Source organism: Symsagittifera roscoffensis, chromosome 9 (genome assembly GCF_963678635.1).
Source record: "Symsagittifera roscoffensis chromosome 9, txSymRosc1.1, whole genome shotgun sequence".
Lineage (NCBI taxonomy): Eukaryota > Metazoa > Xenacoelomorpha > Acoela > Convolutidae > Symsagittifera > Symsagittifera roscoffensis.
In genome coordinates this window covers 15,153,434-15,165,775 of record NC_087070.1, presented here as the reverse complement: position 1 = coordinate 15,165,775, position 12,342 = coordinate 15,153,434, and the positions used below count along the sequence as shown (strand labels likewise).

General features: G+C 33.1%; 1 long non-coding RNA gene across 1 annotated transcript; it reads left to right on the top strand.

Moving 5' to 3' along the window:
* The first annotated feature begins 5,442 nt into the window (after positions 1–5,442).
* On the top strand, positions 5,443–10,576 carry LOC134854616 (uncharacterized). The gene is made up of 4 exons (XR_010164416.1): positions 5,443–5,729; positions 8,915–8,935; positions 9,151–9,523; positions 10,394–10,576. It is a non-coding gene; the product is annotated as an uncharacterized LOC134854616 (long non-coding RNA).
* Positions 10,577–12,342: the final 1,766 nt, after the last annotated feature.

The following is a 12,342-nucleotide window of genomic DNA, read 5'->3' as shown; positions in this document are numbered from 1 at the left end:
AGAGCGCCCGGGAAACTCATTTGCTCTGCCCGAAAAAAGTTCCCTCCGCCTCCTCGAGAAAATCATAGATTCGCGCCTGCCGCAGTGCCAAAAGTCGTTTGCAAAAATAATTTTTCGAGATAACGAGAAAGTTGTTTAAAAATATCAGTGCAGAGGAACTTTATCTAAATTTTGATGTTTTTGATGCTTGCTAAAATCCTTTTATATCGAACTAAATTCAGTACGATGCCAAACGCAGCTCTCAAAAAGTGTACCGTTTGTTGCGTGCTCGTTTCCGCATCCAAGCAACAATTCCTGTGAAGTTTGCGAGTGGAATACACCCTCAAAAAATTGTGGAATCCGCATACAAATGATAAAAATATAAAATTGTAATCCATTATAATCGATCATGATCCATTTTTGTCTAAATTTTTTGTTTAATTCACTTTAAATTGATGATTATTCTTTTTTGACCCCTTATAATCATTTTTTTCAACCCTTAAGCCATTATAACCGATTATAATCGATTATACTCCATTTTTTCGAAAAAAAAAATCTTGAAAAGCCAATCATTTGCCTAATGTTCGTGATCAGCTATTTCACAACTCTACTTTTAAAAAAGCAGGCAAAATATTTAAAATTACAAAAACGATAAAAATATCTTTTAAGGAAACAATCTCAATAATTTCATCATTCTTCAATTTGTTTTGTTCTGTTGTTATTTGAAGATCATGTTCATGAACAGCCCATGCCAGGTGGCGGGTAAGATGAACAGCCCATGCCAGGTGGCGGGTAAGATGAACAGCCCATGCCAGAGGCATCCTCCACCTTCCTCTCCACGTCTCTGTCATCACCTCTATCTCCTCTATCAGGGGCATCAGATCAAGCAGTGAAACAAAAAAAAACAATTAAAAATGGAACATTATACCTATCAATTTTTCTAACCTTGAACTGGCGTTTAAACTAACGAATAGTAAGCTAACCGTATGAATATGCGGGGCAAATCAAACCTTATAACCCACACACACACACACACATACACACACACACATCTTCTCAAAAAGTATGCACAAAAAATCTTAAAAAATTCTTAAACCACTGTTTAGCTGGATTTTTGGTTTTAAAAGTTTTTTCATATCCCATAGATTCTGAACATTCCACGCTACAATTTGGTAAGCAGCTGAAAACATCTTTTCGAGATGGGCAGTAAAATTGGTGAATGCTTTCAACATACAAAAAAGACCTTTTAAAAGTTTCATAGGATGCATAAATCAATCCCCCCATTTTAAATGATTTTAAAAAGTCTTCTTTGGTTGCGGAAACCATTTACCATGATAGTTGCCCGCCCCGATTAGTTAATTCACATACATTTTCTGAAAAGGACAACCATCTGCTCTTGCGGCGGGTAAAACAATCGTTTTAAGGATCCTACATACGGAACCTGGATTATTGTACATTACATGTAAATTAACAAGTAAAATAATCATATCGTTTTACGAATGAATCACCATGCTAGACAACTATTAACTCATAAATGACCATGATTTGTCTCGATTATTGTTTCTTGAAGTCGAACAATTTCAAAACAATTTTTTCGAAAATATAGAGAAACAAAATTTAAAAAATAATAAAGAATAATTGTATGTATTCAAAATTAATCAATTGATATTGGTAGCAGTTACTGGAAATTTTGTTGAGATTCGCAATAATAAAAAAAGATTGTAACTGAATAAAAATGGATTATTTTGCTACAAAAACAAGTTTCGTTTTCTTTCAAAAAATAATCGATTAACATCGATTGTAACCGATTATTTTGGGATTTTATTGCTTAGAAAAATAGTACCATTATAATACATTTTTAATTGATTATAATTGATCATTTTTTGTAATTTTATGGAGACTGATAAAAAAACCAATTTAATCTATTATAATCCATGAAACTTTGGTGCGGGAAGAACTGATCAAACAGACAACTAAGAACTACTTTAGCTAGAATGAACATCAATGAGTAACTGCTGAAATGAAAAAGAATATTTTAGCCATTTTCGGTGAAGTTCACTGACAAATTCTAAAACATAAGCAAATCTCAACGTAGGTATATCAGTCTTCAATTCCTCTTTTTGACTTAATGATTGATTGATTTTTAAATTTCGAAATTCTGAAATTTAAGGGAAAACCATACCTGTGAATATATTTCTTTGAATGGTTCATATCAAAAGTATAGTTAGAGGGAGCTCAATTCTGATTGATTGACCAAAATTGATTAAAAAAATCTATTAATTGATGAAAAGTAACGCTGGACCCAGAATGGTTGAAAGATTGAGATCAAACGTGATAATGTTTCACCAAAATGTTAAATTTGATTCCGATTGACCTATTTTTGCTTGTTTACATCGATCACGATAATTTTTTTTAGTTGTTTTTAAATTGAAAAGATATTAGATTTTTCAAATAAATTTTCTCAACTTTTGGGACAATCTATAGTATGTGTTAATCTCTGACTAAATTTTTGAGGTTTTTCAAATTTTCATCGTTTCGCAAACTATCCTTAATTTTTGCAATTTTTTGAGATGCCGTTACTGATTGAAAACGAGAGAGTTACTATTTTGATAGCGGCAGAGACTACACACGTCAAAATGCACCAACTTGTGGAGTGTTTTATACTTATTTTCATCCAAAAACGCAGCACAAGGTGATTAAAAACACAATGTGTTGCCTCCACAAAAAAACTGACCTGCTTTTTCAAAAATTAAAACGAATTTGTTAATAAAAGAAAAACAAGCGTAAGTTCTTATTCTTAGAGAACAAGTTTGATGCTGAACAAAATCTAGGTTCCTAAAAAGTTTATATAAAAAAACTATATGAGAATACTACATAACATAATTTTTTGCAAAAGTAGTTTGTTAATTTGTTCTTTACTTTTGCTTTTGTTCAAACAATTTGATTGATGAAAAAACCAAAGCTGGTCGCTAGCAACATCAGAGTTAAAAGTTTTGTGAAGTGTTTCGTCAAGTTAAAGACTATAAAATCTTTAATCTTCAGTAATGACTGCAATGGCAGCAGTTCCATGGGGACTATATTGTGTTTAGTTTCTGATAAAAAACATTAAAAAGACATTGAGTGGAAATGCATTCAAAACAAAATTGTAAATAAAAGTACTCGATATTCATAAAACACCATTTTGCCAACATATCAATTAAAATTTTCCAATTGTTTTAACCACTGATTAGGTTTATGGAGTTGTGTTTATCCAGCACTTAATTGAAGAATGATGCGTCGCAAATCGTGATTCCAATAATTTCAAAAAAATCAGACTGATATGTAAAAAAAAATGAAAATTTTGATGTTTTCACTAGATTAATAAACGTTTCAAGATGAAAATATATCTTTTGCCGATCTAAAAACTGATTTTAAAAAAATAAAAGGTAAAACAAGACCATAGATATATCTGAAATTTTTTTTTGCAATTTGTTCTGAGCAAAGAAGGATTGTTGGTGCTAACTTTGCTTTAGATTAGTTTAAATTGATATCTTTCTACAGGAAAGTCATTTGGGTGTGAAATTTTAATTTAAATTGGATTCAATTGGAAGATTGTAGATCATGGAAAATCAAAAATGATTTAAATATTTTCAGAAAAACGAACCTGAAACACATTGTGATTATTTAGGAAACTTGAGCATTGGACATTCGAAAATTTAGCTTGATTTTTTTTACAAGTTGTAGCTTAAGAAAAAACTAAACAGAAAGACCATCAGGTTTTCGGGCAGTTATTTGAAAATATGGAGAATTTTTTACCCTTGATTTGATGAAGTAAACAAATTATAGAGAATTTAGAAGTTTTAGGAACATTTTCTCTGAAGAAAACCTGCCTTGAAGACAAAAATGATGGGTAGAGTTAATGGGTAGAGTTTTAAAACTAACTTATTTTTTAGTGATGAGTCTTAAGCAGAAGATGGTATTTTGCGAAACATCTGATGAAACAGAAATCAAGAATCAGCTTTAAAGACATACATTTACTAGTTTGTTAACAAAAAACTACTTCAGTTTTTGCTGTAGAGCCTTTTTAAAGATTGAAAAGACTCATTCAAAACTAGCACAGTTGAATAAAAAAATTCAATATCAGAAAAATGAGCAGTGCTACCAGTTTTGGAGGAGTTTCTTTAAGACAAAAACACTTTTCGAAAACTCAATCAAAAACTTTTTCAGCATTGTATTTTTTATGAAACAAAAATGATAATTGTTTAAAGAAACCTGGAAAAAAATGACTGCTTAAGTCAACTAGCAAGAGGTATAAAAATTAAAAGAAAATGAATTGGCTTGCTCCAAATAAAATTAGATAACATAATACATTTTTTCTTTATTTATTCGAAAAAATTTAGAGTAGAATCTCAACATGGGAATTTTTTCACAAAGTTTTGTACTATTTCACTGAAATTAATGATCGCAAAGAATTTTGTTTTTTGAGTTGAAATTTTCGTGCCTTTAAATAAGTTCGTGACTTAATTTTCAGCCATTTTGATAATTTTTTGAAATTTGCGTTTTGGTATTTTTGCAGAAAAAATTTTTAAAAAAATCTTATATTTTCGCAGAGCTTTTACCATTTTCTTGCCATAATACCAATCAAAATAATATAGAGGTTTCATTTAAAGCTGTACGCATATCCCACCCTTGAATTTTACCAATTAGATAACACGCGCAGAAATGTTTTCTAAATACTTGAAAAAACCCAAAAACTACCATTTTACTAACATTTTACTATCATGGTACATGCACTGACACCTTATAAATTATATTTTCTATCTACATAAACTACAGACTAAATAATCTTCCTTAATATATTGAGTGGGCAACCTGAAATCTATAACATAAGTTGATACAATAAGACGCCGAAATACCCCCCCCCCCCCGCTCCCTTATGATTTTTCCAACATCTACTAGTGTCGTGATTTATCCCGCATTCGAAATCGTTTCAAACTGACGCAAACTTTTGGACATAATATTTTTTTGCACAATCTCAAAAGGTGAAACCTAAAATTTGATTTGAAAGAAAAAGTCCCTACCTTGTATTAATTTTAGAGACGTTAAAAGTTTTTTGTACGATTTTGTAAGATTCTTATGAAAAAAAATCTAAGATAGCGACTTTTGGACGACCCGGCTGTCTTCTCATGAAATATTATTTACTAAAAACAGTTTGTGACCAATCAAAAAGCTGTCAAAATACTCAGGGCTACGCCCTGATATGTGAGCAGTATTTTTTCGGACTGCTTTTGGAAAGTAGTTATTCTAAATTTCCAATCGGAAAATATTCGAGCCTTCCTGATTCAGGTTATCTATCCCATGGGGCTAAAAAAACAAGAATGGAACCTACAAAAAAATAAAAATAATGAAGAACCGATAAAATCAGGCAACTTTTGTAAAGATTTGTGCAAATTATGAAAAGCGGATCTGCTTCCCTAGTTTTCTTCGAGTGCAAATTTGAACTGAATTACGATGATTTTCATCTATGGAACAATAAAAATGCGTACTACTTGCTTTTAATTTATGAGTTTATTTTCATTCAAACTGCCAATTATGTAGTGTTGGTGGCCTACGAAAGATACGTTGCGCTTTGTCAGCCCTTTGAGTACAAGATTAAATTCACGCGTGTGTTTCGCAAAAAAGTTATGATCTTCGCAATACTTTTGCCAATATTTGCTACAGCATTAACATGGGGCTATGGCTTTGTCTCAACAATATTTGATGAAACATATGTAGCAAATGGGATATAATCTTAACCTCCAACAAAAGGGAATCAAAACAAAACTATAAAATCAAATCTTGAAGTGTTGCATTGGACTTTTCTTGCAAATTTGAAATTAAACAGACTTTTGTTCTGAGCATCTTTTTTATCACAAAAATTAGCAATTATTTTGTTCTCTTTTATAAGATGCTCTCTATGTAGCAAAAAAACTTTGAGGGTAATGCATGCAAATATTGAGGAGGAAAAGATAACCTCCTTATTTAGCCTCTCATCAAAAACGAGCAGTAAATCAGCGTAGAGAGTTCGTGCAATGACGTCCTATACTTTAACTTCAGCCAATTTATCAGGATATTTTTCACTACCTAATTTTCCACTACTAAAAAACTGAAATCCACAAAAATTTAACTATCTTTTTTATAAACTTTATTTCGAAGTTTTTCGTCAAAAACGTTTTTCTCGATGGGAAGATCTGATTTTATATCATTTCCATAAACTTGTCTTTTAATAGGTCTTAACCTGGTCTTCAATCTAATCCGTTCCTTCGGAGTAACCTTGTTCACTTTTTATCTAAAGTTTTAATGACTAAGTAATTCATTATTTTAACTTCTTCCTATTTCTTTAATTTGAGTTAGCTTCAGCATTGGGTTATTTTATCATGAGGCAGTCAAGAAAAAAATGAAACGAGCGTGAGAGGAATTCCCCAATTCTGGCAGAATCATGCAATCGATCTTCCAATTCCGTGTGAAAATGGGAGCAATCTGTTCCAATTAGCAATCATAGCTACGGAGACTATCGATCTATATCATCTGCTCACCCCATGGAAAACATTTCCACGGCTGCGCTTATCTTCGAAAAAGCCCCAGAGAGCAATAAAACTGAAGGTCAAAAAACGCTAGGTTGGAAAGAAACCTGGCAGATCAAAAACGATACGACGACAAAGAATCAGCCTCCCAAAAAGCAGAACTCAAAAAGTTCAATGGAATGCGCTAAGAGTAGGCAGACAAAAAATTGATATTCAAGTTATATTTTCCCTTGGATCAGAAGTAAAAATAACTTTGAGCCGGGAATTCTTTAATTCAAAGTCCTTCACATTTCATCAAAAAAATTTTGGGGAATTTCTATCATTTGCGTTCGTCAGGAAAATTAACACAACCTTCAAAAGCCACAAACTCTTGAACAAAAAAACAAAAAGACACAGAAACACTAGAACAATTGCACTACTAGAAACGGCAAAGAAAAAGGACATATCGAGCGCAGAGGAAGAGTGTTAGAAGACATTTTTCATCAACAACAGGTGAAACTTCTTACAGAGCACTACCTCCGCTTGGAAGCCTTGAACCTAGCTCTTATAGACGAAAAAAGAATTAGCAATCATCTGAAAATGACTAAATTTTTTTAAAAACCCGGAAAATTTGTACAAAAAAGTAGCAAAAAAAACATTTTAATATCATGAGAGAACTAGCCCTAAAAGTTGAGAGATGAAAACTATTTATAAAGAGTGGCCGAAAACTTTCAAAAGGGATTCTTCCCATCTGTCCTGTTTTTGGTTCAAATGATTTTTACCAAAATATTGGCGTAATCCTTACCTTGCAAAATTTACGCAAGTTAACTAGCGCAAAGTTGTCTGGATTTAAATGCTTTGATGTTTACCGAAGCTTTTCTCGCTTAATGCTTTGATGTTTACCGAAGTCCCCTTTGAAGTATATTTTCTTTTCATTTGGGATTGAAACGGTGTCAAATATTTGAAATGGTCTTAAACTGTAGTGATTTTAAATTGCTAAGGCAACAAAATGTAGGCAGTGAAACTGTATGGTGTTAATTTGTTTAGAGTTGAGAAGGGGGAACAGGCGCAATTTGGGGCTAAGTGGTAGATTATGGGTTGTGAATGAGATGGTATTGTAAATAAAAGTCAAGGAACTGTCTGAAGTTAAAATTTTAAATTTTCCAAATTAAATAAATACAGTGAAGAAAAAAACAGAAAACAAAATTTTGATACAAGCCAAAATTTCAGTCTTTATATATTTAATCCAACGTTCAAGTTTTGAGTTCCGTTTACTGAAATTGGTTCGAAAGCCTGGCTCTTAAAAATGTGTAATTTTAGTATAAAATTGAAGTAAACGATCAATCCAGTATGTTGGTATTAATTTTTCTTGTTTTCTTTATAAAATAGAAGTAAACGATCAATCCAGTATGTTGGTATTAATTGTACTTGTTTTCTTATGACTGTAATCGGTTATGAATCCATTAGTCCATCATAACCTACTACTTTAGAGCAGGGGCGGATCTAGGACTTTCTCGAGGAGGAGGGCGGATTTTTTTTCAGGCCGACCAAAATGATTTTCCGAGCCCTCCTAAAGCACTAAAAAGACGCTGTTTTGGCTAAAGTTTCTGCACCGCAGGAAAATTTTTGAAAAAACAGGTCAAAAAGCCGTTTTTGGACACTTTTTGGAAAATTTTGACAAAAAATTGCGTTAATATATATTGGCGCCAAAGGCCCCTGTAGAAACTTTTCAGGGTCGGTCGGCCAAAAATGGATTTCTTAAAAAGTTCCAAAGGGGGACCCTTTGGGTCGGCAGGGGGTCGAATCCCTGAAGGAGGGCATCCGCCCCTGCTTTAGATCCCTTTTGAGACAAACATCTTTTTTAATTGATGGTTATTAATAGAACTCCGATGCGAGAAAGACATCAGCACGAATGACAGCAGAAAACTTTTATTCGTCACAGTTGATAGTTGAAAGACTGTTGAGTTTCTAAAAAAGAAAGACTCCAACAATTAAAAGAAGATTAGCGTATTATCAGTTATGATAATTTTCATATGAAAAGTGAACTAAGAAGTTCTTTCATCACTTCGCTTCAATTGCGCTGCTGAACTAATCAAAGTCGCTATGAAAAGCACTTATGGGTTTTGAAAATCAAAATTGTTTGCTCAACGTGGAAAATTTTTCTTCAGATGAGGGTAAGCACATAACCAAATTTTTGCTTTTTTAAAGTTTATAAGCCAGCATCATCAATCGTGAAGTTATATGGTAGTATCAAAAGAACCTTTTCGGGCGAGGTATTAACAAACTTTGTTCAAAAACATCAAGTTCTTCCATATTTTTTATTAAATATAAGACCTTCACCTGGCAAAGAGTAGGAATAATAAAGGAAAAAAATAGACGAGAAAAATGAATTTGCTACATATGACGATGAAAAGGATCACGTCGGCTCATGTGAAGTTAATACGTCTTGCTTTAACAACCTGCGTCACTATTATCAAACTTATAATGAAAAAATATCAAAAACATAATTATAAAAAAATTACAAAAAAGTCACAAGACTAGCTTGCGTTTACTTGGTTTTCAATCCAGCAATTTATTCTTACTTTGAGTTTTTGGCGTCTGTTTTCTATGACTTGGTTTCAAGCAAGACGTTACCACATATTTTAAATAGTTTTGTCCTCTTTACAAGTGGCATGGTCGTATCATTGCGAAAACTGTGGTTCATATCTGTGTATTTCTTTTATCCGGTGCATCCTATTTGAATATCTATGTGACAGTGAATCATAAACAGAAGGCTGTCTCGAATGATGAAAAGACTTCTTCTAACCTCAGACAGGATAAACGTCAGCGATCGGAAGTTCCGGCCCCCAAAAAGGAGCCATCAAAGGCGGAGCAGAAATCACAGAAACTGTCTCGTGTCTTTGGGCTCATAAGTCTGGCTTATGCATCTGTATATGGTCCTCTGCTGGTGGCGGATGCTGTTTTGTTTCCATTGATGAATAAAGCATACAAATATCAGGCCAAGCTTGGCCAGGATCAATACGGTATGAGCGGTGATTGAAGTGTGTTTGGCAAAAACCCTAACCAATTTCGGCAAAAATGATTGAAAAACCTTCCATCTTCTTCGTCTTTTCTGGGTTTTGGGTATGACTTTTGGGAACCAGTACTATTCTTAGCCGCATGAAAATAAATGTCAGAAAACGGGTAAAAATAGGAGCTTGGCCTTGCGCCAGGAAACTTCTGAATCAAGCAATCTACAATCAATGATTTTTTATCATTTTTGTAAAAAGGTTTTGCAGAGTTTCATCGATTTAACAGTTTTTTCTTCCGGCAAGGTCTTTTAAAAAGCTCGCACTGAGTGTCGTCTCAAACTTGCCCGAGTATTCTAGAATTTCTGTCTAATGTTCAGAGGGTGACTCCAGATTGAACTGAAATACTCAATCCAAATCTTGAACTTTGCCGTTTTACACATTTTTTAACCAATCTGTTGCCAAAAAAAATGAATTCATTTCTGATGCCCAAAAATGCAGAACGTTTTGAAAAAAAATTTTAATCGGATCATGTTAACTATCCCCCCCCCCCCGCTATGGTACCCTGTAAATAACCCCACCCCTATAAAAAAAAACATTTCATTTATGCTCAACTGGGATTCCTTTTGTATTTCTCAGAAATGTGTTCTGTCGCATTCTTATTGGTTGACTATTTCTCAATTCGCTTTCTTATTGGTTGACGTTATTTCAATAATTTTCATCCAAATCTTGTTAGTTATTTCCTTGCTATTGCAATAGGGGGAGGGGGGGGAATAGTCAACATGATCCATTTAATTTGTTTTCGTGTGTATTTGTTTTTGTTGATTACTTAAGTCAGACGGAACATTCTGTACTATATCAAAGCTAACAGATAATTTTTTTAAGCTTCATACGAGATGATTTTCAAGCCGGAGGAAGAATACGGCGTGCAAGTTGCCTCCGAAAGAGCATCCACTGCTTTAATTGGAATAAGTGCCCTGAGTGGTCTGTTCCCAATTCTGAACTGTCTCATTCTCATTGGCTTCGTCTCCCATATGAAAACTGCCGCCATCAAAATTCGCACTTACGTGATTGCAAAACTGGTTCCAGCTGACTCACGGTGAAACTCTTTTGGTAGAGTGTGTCTCATCATCAAAATTGTTTTGGCTTGTGGGAAATTTTGCAGTTTTCGCGTTTCACTGTTTTAGTAAAAGCTAGCCTTATTTTCTTGCAAAAAAATTTGATTGCTTATAAAATGATAATCTAATATAGGTTTTTTTTCATGATTTTCCGAGAATTTATTCCAGAGCACCATTTTACTCTAGTTTTAATAATAAGCTCTGTCCTGTCATCGGAATTTGAAAAAAAAACATTGAAAAAAAAATGAAACAATCGTTGTTTGCTTGCAAGTTTGGTGTTTTCTGCAGTTATACCAGCCCAAATAAAAATATAGGCTTGGGTAATGGTTTATAAAGGATTTTCATGCAGACTTTCGGACAATCCCAATATAATTTCGGGTGCACAAAACGGCCCAAAACCATGACTGGCTAACATTAGCCATTCAAATTCAAGCAACAAGTTCAGAATCTCAATCAAAGATTCCAGAAGACAAAAACATTAACCGAGTTGCCATAATGTTACACTTTGTCTAAAAATATGTTAAAATTTTGCCTGGACGAGAAAAAGTTCGTAAAATGGCTTCAGCAGAATAAAAGTTTTATCATTTTGGTTATTTCGGCCACCATATTTATCTGCTTGGAATTTTAACTGAAATGCCGGACCATGTTATTCACGCAAAAAAGCTGGTCATACAATTCTCGTAGTGTGGCGATTGTATGACATTTTCTAGCGAACTTTTGTATATAATTGTATGACTAGGACTAGCGTTTTCTTAGTACGGCTGTCCACACGGGTGGCGTACTTTAGTTTTTGTTTTGCGTGGCAAGGCAATTTTGAGACACAATTTCAACTGAAACAACCAACAAAAGACGGCTATCAAAAGAAATTCCTGTCCTGATAAATGATGATAAAAATTCTTCCCTGTTTTTTTCTCCATCTCTTAACATAAATTCAAACCGTAATTAAAACATTTAAAAAAAAATTTTTCTGAACATCTGCAAGAAGTGCCAATTCTTGAAGTGCAAAGATTCCGAGTTAAAATTAATCAGGTACAAAATTTTTACTCAGAATTACTGTTTAGTTTTCGGAAACAATTCTTTGATTTCACACAACAGTTTGATTGATAAAATTTTCTTAGCCTCCCAGATAAAGTTTCCTTAGCCTATTGATAAAGTTTCCATTGCTGAAATATTCACATATTTCAGCAATCAATTCAATATTCAGAGTGTCTAAAAATCTATATGAAGTTGATCGAAAATAGAGGTTTAAAATTTTTTTTCACATTCCTCAAAATAACATCCTTCCGCTCGTTAAACAAAATGGACCCCAGAAAATTGAGATCTAAATGGTGTTTTGATTTATGCCGAAATTTTTGCACCTAACGTTTCTAGAGACGACCATTTTCAACTTTTTTTTAAAAAATTGTTTATAAATAGCATAATACAAGCTTAATTTCAGTCAAAATTTCTATTTGAGATTCCTTTTGCAACGCAAAACTTACTTTCAGGGCGGATCTTGAGTTTTCTCAAAACAGGGTGGATTTTTTTAAAGACAATTTTGTAGACAATTTTAGGTCAACCAAGTTGATTTTTGACCGAGCTTTACCTATTCGAAATAAAAAAGCAATCAGAACAAATTTTCTGTTCCTCAAAACTAAAAAATAAAGCAAAACTCGAAAAGTTGTTCAAAAAGACGTTTTTATGCCCGTTTCGATGAACTTTGACTAAAAAGTTGTG